This window comes from Adiantum capillus-veneris, chromosome 10 (genome assembly GCF_014529385.1).
Source record: "Adiantum capillus-veneris isolate H3 chromosome 10, ASM1452938v2, whole genome shotgun sequence".
Lineage (NCBI taxonomy): Eukaryota > Viridiplantae > Streptophyta > Polypodiopsida > Polypodiales > Pteridaceae > Adiantum > Adiantum capillus-veneris.
In genome coordinates this window covers 118,851,244-118,874,484 of record NC_140940.1, presented here as the reverse complement: position 1 = coordinate 118,874,484, position 23,241 = coordinate 118,851,244, and the positions used below count along the sequence as shown (strand labels likewise).

Here is a 23,241-nt window from a genome sequence, read left to right as displayed (position 1 = left end):
ATGGAGCGTTGTCTACTTCTCAACATAGTTTGTGATATCGTCTTCACAACCATTATACTCATTTTGCAGCACAACTTATCCTAGGCTCGCCCTCCTCTTGACTCTATACCTTGCAACTCCCTCTCTTGCAAAGCCTGCAACACCTACGAAAAGTGGCCCAACAGCTTCCCTTGCACATCCTATCAGATTGTTTATCATACCTCCGAAACAATGATTGTCAAGGAGATGGCAAAGACAAAGCAAAAGATCAAGGTCATCTCGAAGCTTATTGCCAGTTCTCCCAAATGCACATGCCTCAGTGGTAGCCAAGGGCTTCACTTCGATACTAGGGACTACAACCACCATCTCCCTTGATAGCGGAGTGGCATCGATAGTCCCTTCATGGTGTTTCCTCATATGGGCTTGCTCTTTGTGTTGTACCATTATGGGAGAGTGTGAGCATTGATGGCTTAATTAGCACGGGGACTCATGGAAGCCCCTTTAAAGGAAGAGGTGAAGTGGTCTATGATTATGATGGCATTGGCTTGAGACTAGTTGTGCATGTAATAGAATCAAAGGGCTATGCCAATATTCTTGATCTTATAGAGGTAGATGAAGAGCTTAATTCTGCTAAAGTTTCATTGAGAGTTTTGGGAGTATTTCCACGATACAACAATGAACCGTTTAGAGTGCAAATCATCATTTTGGTATTTCTTTCAAGTGACATTCCATATTAATAGCTTTTAGCTTTTGAAGTGCTTTATACTACATGTAGAGGAAACTAGTGACAAAAGCGTCTGCCTTCGATTTTTGGGTGCATAGTCTTGGTCGTTCTTCTTGTATACTTTTTTTGGTGTATGAGGGGAGCGGTTGGGCGTGCCCTACCCGACTTTGAAAACAAAACAAAAACAAAAATCATAACATTTAGCCCTTTTCCCCATGTCATGAAATCGTGAAATTTTTTAATGTTGTGTGTGATACAATTTCAATCCTTGATTTCTTTATGTACTTCCCAAGTTGGTTTCATTGTGCTTACTAGGTCACATTGCTATTGGAACCAATGTTCAGACGATCCATTACCTATCTTGATGGATCATCTAACATTGACAAATCTTGATCTCAAGATCTAGAGAGAGAGAGAGAGAGAGAGAGAGAGAGAATTATCATCTTCTTGGAGTGAGTACAAGGACTACAATACACCATCTCCACATATGTGCATACGCACAATCATAAACCTATGAATATGGGAGTGGAGGGGGGGTGTGTGACCCAATGGCCACGCTTTTCTTAGCGGTAGTAACACGCTCGTCACACACTAGTTGCATAATGAAGAGGCTTCTTTGTGAGAGAGAGAAATATAAAGTGACACTTGTATTTTAAAGCATGTTCTATCACAATAAATATTATGTTTTCTGAAAAAAAAGTATAAAAATGAGCTATTAACACAATACTCAATGCCCCTCATTAGAGAGAGGTACACAAATGTCAACATCTTCTCACAAGGGCTAAAAGAAATAATAATAAAAGTTTTTTTCATTAGCTTGCCATGTGGTACTAATATGCAAGAAGTATCCATTGGTCCAGAGATGCACCCAAAACCCAACCTTTTACGAACTTGGCGCTTCACCTTATTGGCCAAGAAGGCCATAGCGGAGTGGTAGAGAAAATATGCATTTCTTATTTGCACTTCTTACCATCCCCAATGGTCACCATCACATTAACTTCGAATGAGAAAAAATTTCAAATGAGAAATGACTTGAAAGTGTGTGTGTGTGTGTACATGCATCTGTCTCTCTCTCTCTCTCTCCCCATTAAAGTGCTTGGGAAAAATCATTTTTCTAGACATACAAAATTCCTTTTCTTGAATTTGCCAAGAGGAAGATTTGTTAAATTAGATTTATTTTTCAAGTTTTTACACTAGTTTTTTCTATTTTGGAACGGAATTTCTCCTTTTCCCCTTACTCTCGACCGACATTTTTGAAATTGAAAATGTCAGATATTAAGCTGAGACACATTTTTCCCGAACACAGACAATAAACTTGTCAAATGTATTCTAACAATCACTCAATTTATTACAGAAAAAAATGTTGCCTTCTTGAGGCAATCGTGAAGTCTTCACATCGTTTCAGAATACTAGCATGAACCTTCACCTTGTTTGTGTTAATATATGTGTGTCTATGTGTGTGTATGCGCACACGAGTGGGATGGGTGGTCGGTATCAACGTATACATGTGCATATAAGTTTGTGTTTGTGTGCTTGTTTTTATCTATGTACCTCCAACTTTGAGGATGCTATTCAAGTGTCTTGTCAACCTAGCTATCAATGTACAATAAACCCTTTTTAGACTCCATAAGGAGTTCTTATTAAAGCGATGGTTTTTTGGTGCAATTGTGCACCATTGAATAAAGCTTGGCCATTGGTGTCTCATGGAAAAGAAATCTTTTTTTATATTTGTTTTAGTTCTTTGTGAGAGGTATTGACATTTGCTTATTGAATATTAGGTCACACACAATCTTTCTTTTCCTCTTTCATCTTTTTTTCTCTCAATTTGCTACAATCTTCCAAGTGGTTTTTCAAACATTATTTTTTATGCTTTTGAAATATATTGTAGTTTAAATAGTAAATGTTTCACTTTTTTCAAGAAACATAGTATTTTTCTTTTATAACAAATGTTTTAAAAAATTAGTGTCACTCTCTTGTTTTCTCCTACAAAGAAACCTTTTATTACTAAATTCTTCTCCTAGCCTTATGCAGACCATAGCAGACTTTTATGGTTGAGTAGCTTTGAATGAGTGCCTACAATCACGTCAATTTTGTTGTATTTTAATACAAAATTGCATTGTCCTTTATATACACATGATTGGAAATGCTCCATATGTTACAAAGGGTCCACTTAAACAACAAGAGGTAAAAATTCACTATGGCCTACATAAGGCTATTGAGAAGAGTTCCATTATAAAGGCTTCGCTTTTTTTTGCGAGAAAATATAGAAAGTGACGCTAGTATTTGAAAATATGTCGTATCACAATAAAAGATTACATTTTTTGAAAAAAAGTGTAACAACAATCAACCATTTAGTTTATAATATATTACAAAAAAGCATAGAAAATAATGTTTGACACAATACTCCATGCCTCTCTTTAAAGAAAGGTACACAAATGTCAACACCCTCTCACAAGTGCTTAAAGAAATAATTCAAAATAAAGTTTATTATCATTAACTTGCCATGTGGCATTAATTAACAAGCTTTATCCAATGGTTCGGACATGCACCCAAAAATCTACCCTTTACTAAGGACTACTTATGTAGTCCAACAAGGTGAAAGATTCACATTGGCATTCTAAAACAAAAAAAATGAAAAGGAAGTCTAATAACAACAATAAAATAAAGGGATCCAATGACAAACTCTCTCTCTCTCTCTCTCTCTCTCTCTCTCCCCCCTTCGTTTTAAGAACTCATTAATTAGTTTTTAAGATGCTCAACGAATCTTTTATTCCAAAGTAAAATGAAAGACCTTTGTTGTTGTTGCCCCTCCACAGACGTGCGCAATCTCGCCATCACTCACCTCATCGTGCACTCTCTTTGTTCCTTCTTTGGGTTTGCGCTCAGACAGAAGCTCTCTCTCTCTCTCTCTCTCTCACACACACACACACACACACACACACATTTGGAATGCAAGCTATGCTACTCCACGCCCTCGATTAAGTGTCGCACTTTATTGTCTTTCACTATCCCTCTCCTTACTCCCTTGTGTTCTCATAGCCATCGATTCATGCATTGCCTTGCATTCAACAAGCTTTGCATCCTTAGGCTCCTTCAGTTTTGCTTACTCCTTTATACAAGAGATTAGCTACTAGATTCTCCTTTGTCATGAGTTGTTATGTTCATCGGATATACTTTTTCCTTACGTACACCACCATCGGATTATTTGTGCTTGTTCCTCATTTTACTCTGCTTTCCACTCCAGCCAGCAACTCATCGTCCAAATTGGCAAGTTTGGTTGACTTGGAGCTAGATCCCTTCCTCATCAGCACTCAATTCAGTCAAATAGAGAAATATGATGTATAATGTCATCACAAGGAATCATCCACCATCAAGTACATCACCTCGTGGTGTCATCCACCTCTAAAGACACACATAGGGTGTGGGCATTCGCACTTGGAGATTCCTCTCTTGGATACACTTTCCCATCACAACAAGCCTGCCTTCCATATGCACTATATCTGCTCCGCCTCCTGCGACACAAAGAAACTCATCTTTATTATGTACGCAACTTGGACCTCTTGCTTGATAGAGAGAGAGAGAGAGAGAGAGAGAGAGAGAGAGAGAGAGAGGTATGGATTTCTGTTGCCTCCTTAGTGTAGAAGGCAATGTGCATTCCATGCTTTCTCTCCACCATCCCACATTCCATGTCTTGCAACCACTCCCATCACCTTCGCACCCCTTGCTGTGCTGGGAATGCCGACGAGACTCCCATGGTCTCTGACCTGCAATCCAACCATCTCCGTGCTTCTCTACGGTATGGACAGATGGGGTCTCCCTTTGCCCTCGCCCTCGCACCTGGCACATCTTTGTTTGTGCTCTCTCCTACACGTGCAAGCCCCTAGCTTTCGTCCTCAAACACATAAGAGCATCTTGATAGATTCCCACTAATAAGCTTCTCATGTAAAATTGGCACTGTCTATTGGTGACTTAAAACAAGTGAAAGGGTCACGGTGGCTTTTTGAAACAATAAGAAAGTGATAAAATCATTAGGTTTTGAGTTTAACTAGAATTATATAAGGTGAAGCATTCTTCGGGAGTGTCTCTTCTATTAAGCGATTGAGTATCTTCCTCACAAACAAGAAAACATACTAGGAGAAATTTTTGAACTGTGTGTGTGTGTGTGTGTGAGAGAGAGAGAGAGAGAGAGAGAGAGAGATGAAAGGAACTCATTTGTGTGTGTGTGTGTGTGTGTGTGTGTGTAGATGAGTTTCTTTTATTACACACACATATATAAATGAGTTCCTTTTATTTATATTTATATAAATATATATGTATATATAAATATATGGAAGTATAAAATTTACGAGAATTATGCATGGTGAAGCTTTACTTTAGCATTTTAAAAGAATAGAATGCAAGAGAAGTCAAGCCATGTAAGGATGCGAAATAAAAAGATCCATTTAATATTCTAAAACCAAAATAACATTTAAAGTAGAACTCAATTATCGCTGTAAAGATTAAAATTATGCTTAACTCAACTCTCCTCTAATTAAAGTAGAACTCAATTATCGCTGTAAAGATTAAAATTATGCCTAACTCAACTCTCCTCTAATTAGGCTTCTTTTAGAAAGCCAAAAAAACTTCCAAGACTTCTAATCTAAAATACAAAAGTGAAGGGTAAGAAGAGTAAAAATGTGAAAGTGAAACATACATTTTAGGAAATGAAAAGACAATAAAAAGTAAAAGACTTTCTACTCTAAATAAAGTAAATGTACCATTTTAAGTGCACATAATGAACATGCAATTTTGGTGGAACAAGTGAATCTCCGATTTCTAGAGATATTTTTGGTTGTCTTTTCAAGGGCCTTTTTTGAGATCAATATTTATAATTTTGATAAAAAATGTGTAATTTTATATTTTCAAATTTTAAAGAATAACTATAAACAAACATTCCGATACTCTTTTTTAAGGAGGCCAAGTTTAAAGGGGTCCAAATGCGAGATGGTCTATTAAAGAGAAATGCTACCTAATGGAGCTTAAAGACCTTAGGGTTAGCTTCATTAAAGACCTCCAAAAGTTAGTGATAAAAAGTCATTTTACCTTAGGCAACAAGCTAGGGCTGACCTTGAGGTGGGAATCCTACCGAAGCATGAGGTGCTTGTTGTGCTTGCTAACTAAAGTGCTTAAATTGTTTGTGAGAACCTTTCCCAAATTTCAAGTGCTTCTCATGCTTAAATGACTAAGGTTCTTGAAGTTTTTAATCCAAACATAAACTCTCAAGAGACAAACGCTTTCCATGCATAAATGACTGGGTGCTTGAAGTGTTCAATTCAAACATGATATCTTAAGAAACATAAAAGACACATGTGGCCCTCATGATGTGCTTGAATCCTATTGGATAGACTTTAAAGGGGTCCAATGAGAAATTAGATGCATAAAAACAAATAATAAGTTCTTCCTCTCAAAGAGGAAAAAGATGACACATGTCCAAATGATATAATTAAATAATACAAGACAGAGAGAAAGAGAGAGAGAGGAGGAGGAGGGGGGGGGGGGGGGGGGGGGGGGGGGGGGTATACTCTTCCCCCCCCCCACACACACACACACACACTCTCATTGTGTGAAGTGCAAAGTGCAAGAGCTCCATCTCCTTCTCCAAGCTTGTTGAGAAGTTGAGAGCCTACACCAACACTCTTGGCTATGGAATGCAAATCCAACCAAGAGCCATGCTTCAATGCTTAAGCCTGCTATCTTCTTCATCTTCATTACTATGCTATTATGCTATGCTAAGCAAAAAGAGTGATGATAAGTGAGGAACTATTTCTTTCTTCTATGGATGATTCTTCTTCCTCTTCCCTACCCTCATTCCCCGATAGCTCTCTCCACCTTTGAAGGTGTTTGAGGCCTTGGGACTGAGGCTTGGGATAGTTAATGCTTTTTGCAAAAAAATTATGTTATGCTCATGATGCATGAATCTTTTCATCTTCATTGCATCACCTAGGTCACAAGGAACACAAAGATTGTATTGTATCAAGTCTCTCTTGATGTGAGAATCTATAATACAAACACCTTTTGGAGGGGACACCGGTTCCAAGTAAATCCGGTCCTCAACTATTGTCATGTTCTCTAATACTGTCTCCTTGAAAAAGTATTGTTCATGCCAAGTTAATTAAGTACTATGTTTATGTTGCTACCATCAAATAAATTCACCCTCTATGCTCTCAAAGTAATCTCACAAAAATGCTCACTCTAATTCTCTTAATTTCACTATTCTCAAAGTTCATAGGCCATTTTCACTACAAAATATGTGGAGGAGAGAGAGGGAGGAAGGGAGTGAGAGAGAGATGCCATGTGGGATCTCGATTGGTAGGCCGAGTAGCTTTGGGGAGAAAAAAATCATTCCCCCGCGATGGTAGTGGTGCATAGCAATAGAGAGAGAGAGAGAGAGAGAGAGAGAGAGAGAGAGAGAGAGAGAGAGAGCAGTCACATGCTATGTTGCTCACTACATTCTAGAGTAACTAAGGGACTGAAGTGCTTGTAGGAGTAGGAGCAAAGAGTCTCTCGAGCAGTCACGTGTTGTGTTGCTCATTGCATTCCAGAGTAACTAAGGGATTGAAGTGCTTGTAGGAGTAGGAGCAAAGAGTCTCTCTCTCTCTCTCTCTCTCTCTCTCTCTCTCTCTCTCTCTCTCTCTCTCTCTCTCTCTCTCTCTCTCTCTCTCTCTCTAGTTTGTAGCCGCAAACACATTGACCATCGAGATGTCAGAGAGATAGTGCCCAATTTGCGCTACGACAACTGCACAGGATTGTGCATGCAAAATACAAAGAAGTTGAGCCCACTGACACCTGTATTGAGGAAGTGAGCAAAAATGCGAGAAATGTGAATGCAAGAAGGCAGGGGAGGGGCAACTTTGCGACCAACGGGATAGGTTTGAAGGTAGAGGTAGTGCGTGGGAGTGGGTGGAGGAGTGACTTTTGCTTTTGCAATCATGAGAGGGCAGCAATATTTTCAAGTAATTAATTAATGAATTGAAGATTGGACGCAGTAGGTGGGCCTAAAGTGCTACCATATACATGTGGTAGTGATGTGTGTGAACACACTTAGGATAGCCGGGGCATTTTTTCCCTCACTAGGAGGTTTTTTTCCACGTACATTGTATATACACCCATCACTCTAGGGTTATCTTATCTTTCCATTGCACACTAAGTCATATACTTTCTGTTGTGTGCCTTGAGCTTCCTTCGTCTTCTCCAAGATGTGTGTGTTTTCCTGCAACCCTAATTCCAACAATTGGTATTAGAGCAGGTTGCGTCCTCTCGGGCTTAGTCGCAAAAAGCTCCAGCATACGCCTGTTCACTTTCTCCAATTTGTGTGAGCTTTGGTCAACGTTCGTAGGTCAAAAAATATTTTGGGACTTCTCAAATAGCTTAGTCTGATCATATTTTTGATTCGCGCTCATTTCGGCCTCCGTTTCCACTACAGGCAATACTACGTAAGCTATTTTGTCATTTTGTGCAGAAGTTTTTTCTGTGCTGTTTTTTGCATAACATGTCCCATACAGTCTACTACGGTTTGTGCTATATAGGACGTGTTGTTAAAACTTTATTTCTCCTCTTTCCGGGCAGTTTTCACATCAGGTGCAACATTTACCATGGCTGCCAACAACACAGATGTGTTCAAGATGTTTTCTGCAAAGGACATATTCGATGGGGACAATTACCCTATGTGGGCTTATATGATGCAACATGTTCTTGTGTTGAAGGGCATTTGGAACATTGTGCAGGGCATTGATGTATGTCCTGGTTCTAAGGATACAGGTGATGTTGAGGATGTTGCAACTCTTGCTGCAAGGATTGTTGTTGTTGAATTGTTTTGCCTACGACTGAGCAAGCTCGTTGGGATGTAAAAGATTTTCATGCTCATGCATTGATTGCGTTATCTATGAAGTGCACTGTTACTCCCCACATTCGTTCAACAAAATCTTCAAAACAGGCTTGGGATATTCTAGTTGGTCTTTATGCAAGTTGCAATGAGGCAAAAATTGCATTGTTGCGTAAAGAGTTGGAGTCAAAGAATATGCATGAGGAAGATGATATGGACACTTTCCCTGCTGGTGTCAAAGATATCAATGAGCAACTTATTTCTGTAGTTGAAGTCATTTCAGATAGTTCCCTTGTGCAGACTATTCTTAATGCCTTGCCAAATTCTTACCAGACTTTTGCTAGTACTTGGAGACTTATGACCCAAGAAAATCCTGAAGTTGTCAAGTTTGATGTATTGTGCATATTGTTGTTTCAAGAGTCACTTTCCAAAAAAGAACAGGACTAGATAGCGTGCAGTTGAACATCAATGCAGCCACTTCTCATGGTTTTTCTGCGAGTGGAAAATCACTTGTTCCTAATGCTTCTCTTGGCAGCAATTCGTCTGGAAATTCTGGTGATAAGGGCAAAAAGAAGACGTGTTGCCATTACTGTAAAGCTAATGATCACTTGATCAAGCAGTGTCCTAAGTTGAAGGCTAAAGAGGCTGGCTCCACTACAAATGCAAGAGTTTTTTGTGAAAGGAGACTGTGATGCTGATGTTGATGCAGAATGGGCTTTTAATGCAAAGTGCACTTATAATCCTGTTGTCCATGATGCATGCATGTCAGTTGTTGCACATGTGTGGTATTTTGACAATGGTGCTTCAAAGCACATTACCTCAAATCGTGATTTTTTCACGTCTCTTGAGTCTGTCCCTCATGGGAATTCAGGTTCTTGTGTCAACAATGCCTCTTATCCGGTTCAAGGAGTTGGAAAGATTGTGCTTACTGCTGCAAATGGCAGTTCTTTCACACTTGTTGATGCGCTTTATGTACCTGGGATCAAGAAGAATCTTCTATTTGTATCTACACTTGCTAGACTTGGACTTGTAGTCAAATTTGTCGATGACAGATGTACAGTACATGATCTCGGTTTTTGGTAATGAAATTCTTGCATCTGGCATTTTATGTCATGGGCTGTATAAGCTCACTTTATATGACAAGTGTGGGTAGAATTTTGCAAATGAAGTTGTGGATTATAAGGCTATTTCAGATGCAAAACTTTGGCATGCACGTTTTGGGCATCTGAATTTTTCCAGTTTGCTACGTTTGCAAAAATCTGATATGGTTGCTTCTTTGCCACCTCTTGAAGCACGTATCGAACATGTTTGTGAAGGATGTATTTTGGGTAAGATGGAGCATGAAGACCAGCCGGGGCATTTTTTTCGGCACTAGGAGGTTTTTCCCCCCGTGCATTGTATATACGCCCATCACTCTAAGGTTATCTTATCTTTCCATTGCACACTAAGTAATATACTCTCTATTGTGTGCCTTGAGCTTCCTTCATCTTCTCCAAGCTATGTGCATTTTCCTGTAACCCTAATTCCAACATAAAGGTGGGGTAATTTTTTGTGATTAATGCAATTCAAGCTCAAGTAAGCACTTTAAAAAGAAAAAAGGTTGGGGATAATTTTTGAATATGGGTCAATTAAGTGGAATCTTGAGGGATGTCTTTGGTTGAAGAGAAGCAAAGGCCAAGGTGAGGCAAAAGTTAAGTTCACCTCCGCCGAACGTTCAAGTTCCTAGGGTAAAGGTGCAAGAAGGTAGACGGGCCCCAAAAGAGAGACAAAAGTTTGGAGACGTGCATGGATCAAAAAGTAGAATAAAATTTTCCATCAATGAGTCAATTTACATCGGGTAACCATTTCATGAATAAAAAACGCATCAAGCTTCCAGTTGGCTCAAGGCTGCTTCATTTTCAATGCCACTCTATCTTACTAATAGACCACACAAGCACGTCTCAAGCTTGCAGAGCACCAATCTTAGAAGCTCTGCACAAACATTTGCGCACTTGAGATAGTCTGTACACAAGGCACTTCTACAAATTTCTACCAACAAGTGCCATGCTGCTACCACTCTATGGCAGCCCATGCACCTTGTGAATGCAAGGCTTGCTTGCTGGAAAGCCACCCTCAATTGGGCGGACTACTTTGCACATCGTTACTACTACACAAGAACGGGGGAAGAGTATGCTATTGTGGAAAAGCTCATGTGATGCCCGTCCTCATGTGTAAGATCCCAAAGGAAAAACTTCCATTTATTAGGCCGAAGGTAGCACCATCAACCATTGTACCTGCTAACAAAACACCAAGTCTTGAAAAGACTCTTCTACCAACCCCAAAGAAGAAGAAGGTTTCCTTCAAGGAGTATTCACATATGCTCGTAGACATCGACGACTAAAAAATTGCGATAATCCAAAGGTATCTTCTTCAGACCATCAAGACCAAGATTAAACATGCCCACATTTTATTACACATCAAGACCACAATTAAACATGCTCTCTAATATACTCCTATTAATCCAGTAGGGACTGGTACAAGGCTATCACATCAATAGAATAAACCTTGCAAGGTTGGAATCGGTCAGGTTCTCCCCTCCCTCTTACACAATTTTGTCAATCTTACACTCAATACTCAGCACATGCTTTTGTTATTTTAGATCTCACAATCAGCTCATGCTTGCTATTTTTTCTCTTTTCCATGCATCCAGAACCCAAACAAAATTTTCACAACAAGCGCAAACACAATCATGGAAAAGAAGAGGGAAAAGGTGGCAACAAAGTTGTGCAATGGAACATAGTCAAGAACACGTGGCACATCAGATAACACTACAACTAGCTCAGCTACACACGGTGGCAAATCAATTCCGGATAAATTCAAGAAATCAGCAAATAGAAGTCCTCCTCTCCTTCACTTGTCTAAACCAAAATTTCCAAGGCCAAAAGCTCCATTCATGTCATCACCTCGACCACCGGGAGATGTGAGTATTAAGCTGTTTGTGTAGTCCACAAAGGCCTCTCAATTGGCTTGCCTCACACATACTTCTACCATCGGCACTTTTAAAAGATCTACAAGTACTCACTCTTCAAGGGGAGCTTGTCTATTTCTCTTTCTCATCGAGTTGTTGTTTTCATTTAAAAATTGATGGGCTTGACATGTTTGATTTGTTGGAGGTAAAGTACTCCTTTCATGTCTTGATACTTGATTGTGTAGTCGAGAAGCCGCATCAACATCATGTCTTGACTCTAGGTTGGAGTGATTGTACACTGCTTGGCCATCTGTCGACTTCATATTCATTGAAGGTGGTGTTGTAGCAACCTCATTGTATTATGCATGTACATCCACTTCAAGAAGTCCATGAAAGACATGCCGAAGATGGGATCTTCATGTTCAGAAAGAAACATGTTACCTCCTCTTTCAAAAGCCATTGTGTTGAGAGTATGTATTGCCTCATCTTCTGTGTCTACTTCTGTTGGTGGCACTTGAGATATATTTTCATCATTTGTGTTTGTTGATTTTGTGACAACATTGATGTGATTACATGGCATGTGATCAAACTTGACCATTGATGGGCCTAGAGGCCATATACCTGTAGCCCAAAAACCTGCCTCAATGTTCTCCTCCAAGAAAGCTGATATTATGGATTTTGCCACAATTGTCGCCAATTCAGTCTTGCTTGCTTGTCGTGATGATGTTCGTTGTTCCCATATATCTCTTTCCTTGCAGAATTGAACTTTTAGTTATTTGAAGACGGATACATCCAATGGTTGAAGCTTGTCTGAAGTGTGGGCTGGTAGAGTGACAATATCGATTCCTTCCTCGCATGCCTTTTCCAGAACCTCAACCGAAACATGACTACCATGACCATCATCCAATATAAGAAGATGCCTATTTTCCTTGCCCAAACCTATGGTTATAGCATTGTCGAAGTGCTCAAGCCAAGCTTGGAAGAGCTCGTTGGTCATCCAAGCCTTTTTTTGAACTGCCATGGCAATGCCTTCTTCGCAATTTTCATTGTAATTATTTAAGATTCAGCTTCCTTTGAGTATATAATAGGAGGGAATTGTGTATCTTGTTGCATTAACACAACATAAGATTGTGATCCATTCTCGAGAGTCACATGTAACACCGTAGACTGCTTTAGCTCCTTTCTTTGCTAAAACCTTCATTTCTTTGTCTCTTGAACCTTGAATCTTGTCTCATCTGCATTCCAAATGTTGCATGGTGATGTAGATCATATAACTACTAGAGACTTTCATGAAGAGACTTGACAATCTTTGGCCGAAATCTGCTTGCTCGTGATTGATCCAGATTCTCAGTGACTCTGAAAACCAGCTTCGGGTGTCCCTTTTCGAAAAACGTTCCCACCAACTTCTTCCTGGAATGTCGTATCTTGTCTGGCAAATTTTTGCAACTTTCAGCTTGACATCAAGAATTGAAACACCATGTCCTGAATCACATTTCAAGTAGATCCATTGTAGGAGGGCGACCTCCTCTTTTGTGGTGAGAATCGTTGGGGGTCCTTTTCTCTTTTTTTGTGTCCTCCCTTCCTCCCAATTTGCTATGGCTGCTTTGCTGATGCCGGATTGCATGGAGCATTTGCTTAGAGAAAGGCCAGCTTCTCGAGCACGAAGAGCTTTTGCCATGTCTTCTTCCGTTTATGTGAGTTGTGTGTGAGCAAGGCTTTGGCTTCTTTGACTGCTCTTGGGATTCCGTTGTTAAATTCGCATCTCCTAAGATTTGGCTTAATGAACACCTCAGAAGGATTAGACCCACCTACCTGGCTCCACTTTCCATTTTCCTTTAATAAAATATCTCTGGATTCCTTTAGACCTCAAGAGACTTTTGGAAGGCTAACTCTTATCCATGGAAAGAGCCTCTGTTCACACTTGAACCCTCACTTCAATAAATTCTTTATAAAAAAATTAATGTGCAACTTACACGGTTTTTCATGACCTGCGCACACCTTGCTTGCCCGCTAGTTGGTCGCGTCCCTCTCCGCCTCTTCTGACACCTATCTAGGCCTAACCCCTCTACAAAGAACGCATCTACGTTAAACTACCCTCTAATTCCACTAAGTGAAGTTTACTTTTTTATATATATTAATAATTTAGAGAGGTAGGGTAAAGGTGCCAGTATAGAGACACCTAACTTGAGAGGGGCGTATGGAACACAAATTTTATTTCTTGTAAGGCTTTAGGGTAGTGGGGATGATTGCCACATATACAGGAGAGCATGTGAAAGTAAGGCCATGAGCATCTGATGGAGGTTAGTAGGTTTTTGGGCCAGTTTAAGGATTTGTGTGTAATTAAATTGGGGGTGAGTGGGAATAAACCCCCCCCCCCCCCCCCTTGCACGTGTCCCAATCATCTTCCATAGTGGTATGGTAATTGCCCAATGAGTGGACGGGCAGTTTACCAATAGCTACCCACTCAAGCATTCATGATAGCATCTTTTGCGCCGCCGCATGTAAAGCCCCGCACCCTTCAGGAGCCTATAACTTCTTGAGTGTCCAGCTTAGCAAGATCTCTCCTTTCAACTGACACTCACAGTGCAAGCCCCTGATCCTCTTGCTTTACCTCCCTTGCTTCCTCGTCAGGCTTTTCTCAATGCCTCTTCTCCTTCGCCATCACCAGATATTGTCCCACTGCCATCCTTTGCCATGATCATTCCCGTCGGGGGGAGAGAGAGAGAGAGAGAGAGAGAGAAACGTTGGCCAGTCAACAGATCGCGATCGTGAATTTATATACCCTGCGGTGGCCTTGTCAATGTGTTAATCTTGTTTAGCATAACACCAATCTGTATGGAACTAAGGATCGATTGAGCATACTTTGGGCAACAGGTACATGAGTCACCTCAGTCACCTATAACAACATTGCTACATTTACCACCTCAGTAGCAATATCCAATACAAAAAGATAGATACAAAAATTGGACAACTAAGTTGGGCATATGCTTGTTGTTTTCAGCAACTTTTTTGCATGCAAACCAATCTAGAATCTTTGTGTATTAATGTGGGTTTTGGTGTGTAGGTACTGATCGTCCCCCTTGAGAGACTCCCTATTGAGAGACTCCAACTTGCTATAAACTACAAGAGAGACTAGCAACATTAAGAGGTGTCCTAAGTGTGATTTACTTGTTTAAATTTGAAATCACTTCTAGAGTTTTGATTATCCCTGTAAATCTAAAATTACTAATTGCAATTGTGAAAATCTGAAATCACTAATTGCGATTGTACAATTCTGAAATTACTGATCGCGACAAAAAATCTGAACTTACATAATTTATAACAAAACTGAAGTAATGGAGTAAATATGAGTAGCTTATTCTCTACAAAATTGGGTTATCTTAAGAGGGTGAAAAGCAGAGACGGGTGTTCACTCTCATCGACCACAAGATCCGCACACACGTCTGTCATTGCCACCCTCCACCAGTACACTCATTGACATACACTCAACTTTAATTATTATTTCAACCTTTAGGACGTTCCACACTAGTAGTGTGTTACTATTGTGTTTGTCAAAGAAGTGTCAACATTTCAAAGGTTCGATTGAGTCAGCCAAGCAGTTTTCCACTTACACCTTCCACCATACTAAGATGTTTCATGGTCTATTGAAAGCCTGCATAATTTCTAGGCTAGCTTTGTGTTGTTATACATTTTTCAAAGGCTATGTGATAAGTTATGTAATTGTTTGGGCTTCAAAGCTATGTCTATGATATATGTGAAATTGCACTCTTTGCTTGATTGGTAGAACTATTTCCATCTTATTCATTGTTCTTAAGAACCACAAAGGGTGATCTCGCTTACGACAATGTACTTCTTATCGTGCTTAAGGGCTTTCTAAGTTAACTTCATTTGCTATCGTCATCCTAGGCAATTAACTTTACATCACTTTTAATTAGCAGGCCTAGTGGCGTTTTCACTTGTTTAATCAAAGATAGGCAAAGGCGGAGTAGCTACGCAACTGACTTCTCTCTTTGGCTAACATCTGCACTGATGCTAAGGAGGTTGGATGTCCAGATGTAGTTGTAGAGGATGCCAGCCAGGATGTCGCTAGAGTCCCAAGTCCTTGCCTACGATGAGACGATTCAACTGCTTCTGATATAGCCCGATCAGCACATCCTTACGAGCTGTCAAATAGTTGGAGAGCCCATATACACAAGAGATTTAGAAATTTTCTCATGTAGGAAAACGGAGTCTTTTCAAGTGTTTTTCATACAATGAATAACATAATGAGCTTCTGTTCGAGAGGCACTGCATACCTAGCTAGGTACGATTGGGGGCAGGGGACCACCGGGCCGGTGGTCCCCTGCCCCCAAGGCCCGGTGGTCCCCTACCCCCAATCGTACCTAGCTAGGTATGTGGTGCCTCCCTCACAGAAGCTCATGATGTTGAGGTAAGTCACAATGTGGGAATTATTGTGAGAATTTGTCCAAAACTTCTTGTGATATAGTAGCCAGACAATGCCACGAGTCAGATGGCCAAAACAAAGCCGCAATAGGGAGGAAAGATGCCGGGACCGCCTTATTGTGAGAATTTGTCCAAAACTTCTTGTGATATAGTAGCCAGACAATGCCACGAGTCAGATGGCCAAAACAAAGCCGCAATAGGGAGGAAAGATGCCGGGCCGGCGGTCCCGTACCCCCAATCATACCCACAGAAGCTCATGATGTTGAGGTAAGTCACAATGTGGGAATTATTGTGAGAATTTCTCGAGAATTTCTCCAAAACTTCTTATGATATAGTAGCCAGACAATGCCACGAGCCAGATGGCCGAAACAAAGCCGCAATAGGGAGGAAAGATGATGTATTCGATCCTCTGATCAGAAGAGGCGATGGCGGTCGAAGCGACTGATCTGAATGCCGCACAGATTGAAGGAGGGGTCGTGCTTGGATTGTATCTCATGAACAGAAGAGGAGAGAGCTCAAAGCAAGCCAGCAACATTAAGGGGGACTTCGACAGATCTCTCTCTCTCTCTCTCTCTCTCTCTCTCCCGTTAGCAGACGGGTACTGGGAGGAAGGGATGAGCTCATGATGAGATTGTTAGTCATAGAAGGTGGGATGGAGAGAAAGGGAGGCTCTCTGTGTGTGTGCCAGCGCGTGCGTCCCAGGCCTTTGCATGACATCTCTCTCAATTGGCCTGCGAAAGAGATGCAACAGAGGCAGCGAATGCCCCCTCTTGGTTAGTCTGCAAGATGTGAGGGCCTACGACAACCAGTTGAAACGGAGAGAGAGAGAGAGAGAGAGAGAGAGAGAGAGGCCAACGAAAGAGAGAGATTAGAGTGTGAGGCTTGGAAACAAAGTCAAAAAGACGATGAAACTGTGACAGAAGAAGAGAGGATATACATAAGAAGGGTCGTACGTTGCATATATAAATTGTGGGGCAGGGAGAATCTAGTAAGTAATTAATATTTTTCTTGTCAAAGCTTTCTCTCAAAATTGAACAAGTGAAAGGGTCGCGAAGGCTTTCAAAAACAATAAGAAAGTGATAAAATTGTTAAGTTAAATTAAACTAGTATCAATGTTTCGAAAAGGATTGCCTCAGCTTAGTCTTGAGCCGATTGAAAATCAAGACTACTTAGCTGCAAACCATGGTAAACAGAAGAAAAATCGATGAAATATGTGTGAAAGTCATCCAAAATTTTTGCAAATCTCAAAAAATTTGCTAGTATTTCTGGTTTTCTCCTTTGTGAAGAGGAAACTCGATCAGCAGCCGCTTAATAAAAGAGACTTTTTCGAACGTTAATACTAATTGGAATCAAACCATAAAATGCAAGAAATGTAAAACCATATGAAGTTGTGAAATGAAAGGTGAAATAACAAGTGATAAAATCACCAGGCTTGCCTTTCATTAGATATATACCAAAAATATAAACCAATGGCACGATTGTCTTCAGACGTTGATGAAAGGTGACAAGGTGATTTAAAATATTTTAAATCTGCACAAGTCAATCAAAAAATTGTATTGAAGGATCCTATTCGCTCAATTCTTAAAAAAAGTGATTAGTGGCTAAGATTCTCGTCGTAGCTTGTCACGTCTCTTCTCAACCCTCGTCACTCTTCCTCTCGAGCAACCTCTGAAGGACTTCCTTTTTTGCAGATCAAGGGCCTCTCTCTCTCTCTCTCTCTCTCTCTCTCTCTCTCTCGCTCGCTAACAAAATCAAGAAGCTTCTCAAAAATCCATAAAGCTACATGTGTCAAATGGTTGTTCTTTTTTTTTAATGATAAGTAAGAGCTTTCCAGAAAGAAGAGAATGGTAAAGTCACACTAATTTAAACCCCAATTCCTCAAAGAGAGGCAAAGATCTTTTTGCATACAACTACTGACCAATCTTGGCCCTTTGTTTCTGCCAAAGACGATGAAAGGCACTGTTTGCATCAACCTGAGGTCGGACAACCCAGACAAGGCAACGTGGTGAATTGGCCAATGTAGAAGCCGTTTTCATCCAAGTGCCCAGTGTTTAATTGCACTTATGCATGATCCTTTGCAGTTATCAACCGATTCAAGGTTGAGCACTTCCTCGGAAAGTAGAGATCCACGTTCTCTCCCTCCTCATTGTGCATATTGGGTTCCTGCAGCGGAGAAGCAAGCGCTCTCTCTCTCTCTCTCTCTCTCTCTCTCTCTCTCTCTCTCTCTCTCTCTCTCTCTCTCTCTCTCTCTCTCTCTCTCATGCAAGCTGCACTTGAGGTTGGTTAGTACGTTAGTTTGAGATAATACATCAGTGGAATTAGCAGACATGACCCTGCACACGGATGAGAGCCAAAGTGACCTTAGAAGCTATTTCTAAGCTGCACTTTGCACGCACCTGTATGGATATAATATTATGGATATGGACGATGATGAGGAAGAAGCCTTACTGTCCACATCATCAGTGACCACGTGAAGGATGGCTACTGAGCCCTTCAGAAAACTTGGACACCTTAAAGAACTCCACCACAATCAGAAGGTTGGCCGCCACCATGCAGTGATGGGAGCAGCAAATAGACAAGACCTCCATGCCTGGGCAAACCTACTCTCCATAAAATTTTTGGACGGCAGGCCTGGTGCCAAACCCTCGTGGCTTCCACCTTCAGCCTTGCACCAAACAACCCAAACAAGGAGACATCAGATCACATCACGGTTCTTTGAGGCAGTTCAAGATGTCATCACTGAAGGAGAATATCTTGTATGCATGTTTCTGAGATAGCTGAATTGCAACGAAGTCAAGATCCGCAAGGTCGAGGTTGACCATCTCACAGACTCAGGGTTAAGCCAATTCTTCCTTCTCTAATAATGGTATTGGAGTCTCAATGATGGTTGGTGCTTTTCTGCTTGCAAAATACGTCAGAGGGACTGTGTTTATTACCTGTTATTCGATTTCTTTTAGATGATTGATGCTGCATGCATACATACATGTCATTTGACAGGTGGATTGGGAGTTTAATGACATGCAATTATTGTTACTGCAAGTACAGTGGGACAGCGCCGGTGGCATGGCAGCCCGCAGCCTTCTGCTTGTCTGCTATTGGTGAGCACCCTCATCATCATGGGTGGCACTCGCAACTTCTGTTGTGGCTCGCAGTACATGTCCTGTGCCTCCTACAAGAACGCTCATTAAAGTTGCACGAACACAGCAATCCCCAACGCTAAAGTTGAAATAGGCCCCGAACACAAATATCACCACTATATATCAAGGTCTTCAAACCCACCGCGAGCAGCTCCCAACACGGCCAAAGTCGACATGCACCTTGCATCCAGACCCCTGTGCACGTCGAAGAAGACCAGGCTGTACAAACTCATCAGTAGCTCTCGAGCAGAATCATAACGTTCGCACCTGAACAAATCCACGGCCCAACAGGCTGACTGTGGCATGCACACGTACCGCCCACTTTTCTCGTACCCCCCTGCTGCCATTTTCTCTCTTCACAGAGCAAGAGGGGAAGCCACCCCCTTCTCCAAAGTTAAGGGTAGCTACGGGAAGCCGAGAATGAGGGATGGGAGGCAGCCCGAGAGCTCACGCTAGAGGCCACCGCTATCACCTTCACTCGCAGTCGCCATCCAAAAGCTGAGACAGAAGCGAGCCCTACCACAGTGCTAGGCTTAGACACTCCCTAGCACCCCGGGCTTGCAGGTTGCAGCGCCAGGCTTTTACACTCGCTGGCCCCCTGGGCTCGCATGTTGCAACGCCAAGGTCAGAGCATCCCCGATAAAACCCTTGCTTCGCAAACGAATCTCCACGACAACCTCCATACCCTTCAATTTCAACCTCGGTTGCGTCCTCACTTTACCAACATCATTCTCCACTCCCAATCCATCATTCTTACGATCACACAATATTGAAAATAATATACCGGCACCCAATTCAACAAGATCTCCGTATCTTGGTTAATGATGGAAGTGACCTTCAACCAATAGAAAACAAGTGAAAGGGTCACGACGGCTTTCAAAAACAATAAGAAAGTGATAAAATTGTTAGGTTAAATCAAACCGGTATCAGTGTTTGGGAAAGGATTGCCTCAGCTTAATCTTGAGCCGATTGAAAATCGAGACTAGCTAACTGCAAACCATGGTAAAATATGTGAGAAAATCGTCCATAAATTTTACAAATCTCAAAATTTTTGCTAGTATTTCTGTTTTTCTTCCTTGTGAGGAAGAAACTTGATCAGCAGCCGCTTAATAAAAGAGACTTTCTCGAGCGTTAACACTGACTAGAATCAAGCTATAAAATGCAAAAAATGTAAAGCCATGTGAAGTTGTGAAATGAAAGGTGAAATAAAAAGAACTAATTAATATATATATGTGTGTATAGAATTTATTAGAATTATGCAAAGTGAAGCTTCACTTTAGCATTCTAAAAGAATAGAATTCAACAAAAGTAAAGACATGTCAAGCCGGGAAATGAAAGGTAAGTCTCCATCATGACAGGATGTGAAATGAAAGAAGTCTCTCTAACCCAACACAACACTAAGGGTTTCTTTTAGAAAGCCAAAAACCTAATGAGAAAAATTAGCAATCCTTTTTTTTTCCTATTTTAGTCAAAAAAAAAAAGAGAAGGCATCTCTATAGACATTGCCCTTTGGGCAAGCCAAAAAGAACTAATTAATATATGTGTGTGTTTATAAAATTTATTAGAATTATGCAAAGTGAAGGTTCACTTTAGCATTCTAAAACAATAGAATGCCAAAAAAAACATAAATGTGTGTGTGTTTATAAAATTTACTAAAATTATGCAAGGTGAAGCTTCACTTAGCATTTTAAAACAATAGAATGCAAGAAAAGTAAAGACATGTCAAGATGTGAAATGAAAGGTAAGTCTCCATCATGCACCTGAAAACAATGAAAGTCTCCCTAGCCCAACACAACACTAAGGGGTTCTTTTAGGAAGCCAAAAAAGGAACATTAGGGTGTATCTCAAGGAGTGTCTCAATCTCTAAAGAAACATTTTTACCAGAAACTTGACAAACCTACATATGTGAAACAACAAAGGTAAATCGACAAAATTTGAAGGTTTTTACACCGAATTACACTAATTTTTTGAAAATTTTGTAGGTTTTCTCACCTTCAAATATAAAATTTAGAGGTAAATTTCAAAATTTGTAGGTTGGGTTACACTAAACCTAGGTTTTTTCGAGCACTGACTCTCTCTCTCTCTCTCTCTCTCTCTCTCTCTCTCTCTCTCTCTCACACACACACACACACACACACACACACACACACACACACACACACACACACACACACACACAGAGTTGTAGGCGCCTGAGTTCATCATCTCTGATTCCTCTTCCTCTTGTCTTTTCATGTGCTTTTTTTCATGCCTTTCTTGTTAGGCTTGTTGTGCCCAATGTTAGAAAAAAATCGGGGTCTAGTGTGTTTTAATCGGCTGAAACTATAAAATCCTGGTTAAATTTTGAGCTTGCCTTTAAGAAAACTAGCAAATTTACACAATTTTTAGTGTAATTACTAGCAAAAGCTTCAAATTTTGACCTAAAACCCAAGAGAATTTCAAGTTTTCCCTTATTTTGATCGGTTAGGAGAAATGTTTTTTTCTAGACCTGGTTGTGCCTATGCCCCTCCTTATATCAAATTTAGGAGAGATGAAGGCATGTTGAGCGAATCAACATGTGTCTCCATAATTTTCACGAAAAGAAACATTATTCATTTAATGAACTTAATTGAGGGAATTAAGAATTGTGGATGTAGTATGCCGTGCCAAAAGTAGAAGAGGAGTTGTAACTTGTAGTGCTAGAAATAGAAGAACCGGAAGCAACCTCTCTCTCTCTCTCTCTCTCTCTCTCTCTCTCTCTCTCTCTCTCACACACACACACACACACACACACACACACACACACACACACACCCTAAGGGAAAGCTATGGCCTTACGCAAGACGACATCATCGGAGAGAAAATTCACGAAGAAGGGAGCTGCGCATTGGGGCACTGAGGGGTAGCCATGGGTGTGCTCTGTTCCTATTTCCATGCTTCAAGCCTTCAAGGTAGGGTATGAGCTCGAGGACATGTTGCCATGCTTCAAGGTCGGCTGAGGGAGAGGCACCAACCAATTTTTGTGGCAGACTGAAAGGTCAAAAAATGCCTCCAAAGACTGAGAGAGTCATACTATGCCTTTAATTTACACTTAGGAAAGAGGGGTATGGGGAGACTACTACTATGTCCTTGTAGGTTGACAAGATGCAAAGCCAATAGTGGCTTGCTAGCTCACAGACTCTTATGGTAGCATGAGCTCGACTTCCACACTAGCAAACATTGTCTCGTTGTAAGTAAAGAATTCTTACTATTGTAAGCTTAGAGCTTTGTAAACACATATCAATGGTGGGTATAGATTAATTTCCCTCAACTTTGACGTTAGTGGATCCCTTATCTCTTACAAGGTTTCCTTCACCCTTATCTCTGAGAGCCTTGCATATTGCGTTTGCCATAATCTCTAGAATGTAATTTTACATTGGAATTTCTACTATGACCTCCATATCTTTATTGAGATGATGTAATACCATATTTAGTTCTACTTCTACCCGTTCTACTTTCATTAAGTGGAATCTTTTCCAGATACCATTGAATTTGTTGCTTCGACGAGCGGTCGTCTGCTCCTCTCTTCGCAGAGAAGCGCACATCTACAAACACCTCCCTCCCTCACTCAGATATAGTTTGGTCGAGCGTTCGTCTCTCTCTCTCTCTCTCTCTCTCTCTGCCCTTTCAGTTATGGTGGACATCCCTCTCCTGCGTGTTCATCTCTCTCTCTCTCTCTCTCTCTCTCTCTCTCTCTCTCTCTCTCTCTCTCTCTCCCCTTTCAGTTTCAGTGGACATCCCTCTCTGTCTCTCCCTCTGTGTGCATCCCTGGTTGACCACGCAGCTCAAGGCAAAAAAAGAGGCGCTTGGAGACAGAGCTCTATCCCACTCTGTCAACACCGCAGACTCCCTTTGTCTCTGGTTGTCGCCCTCACACTAGCAGCGCAAAATCACCGTCACTAGAGGGGCTTTGGGAGTCCGTACTTGAGAACAAATCCATGCACACACCCTGACTTTAAGGGTCGCCACACACAAGAGTAGAATCTCCATGTATATGGAATTTTCTCTAGAGAACACACTATAGGCCCTCTATCTCTCATTATCTCTCTCTCTCTCTCTCTCTAAAAAAACGCAGCCGTTTTTTGACCTAGTAGACAGCAGTCCACTCTTTTGATCATAACTTCTTCATCCG

General features: G+C 40.9%; 2 pseudogenes; one reads left to right on the top strand and one right to left on the bottom strand.

Annotated features, from left to right (window-relative positions):
• On the top strand, nucleotides 1-716 carry LOC147449531 (L-gulonolactone oxidase 3-like; annotated as a pseudogene).
• A 17,148-nt stretch (nucleotides 717-17,864) lies between these two features.
• On the bottom strand, nucleotides 17,865-18,108 carry LOC147449530 (small ribosomal subunit protein eS21 pseudogene; annotated as a pseudogene).
• Between the last annotated feature and the right edge of the window lie 5,133 nt (nucleotides 18,109-23,241).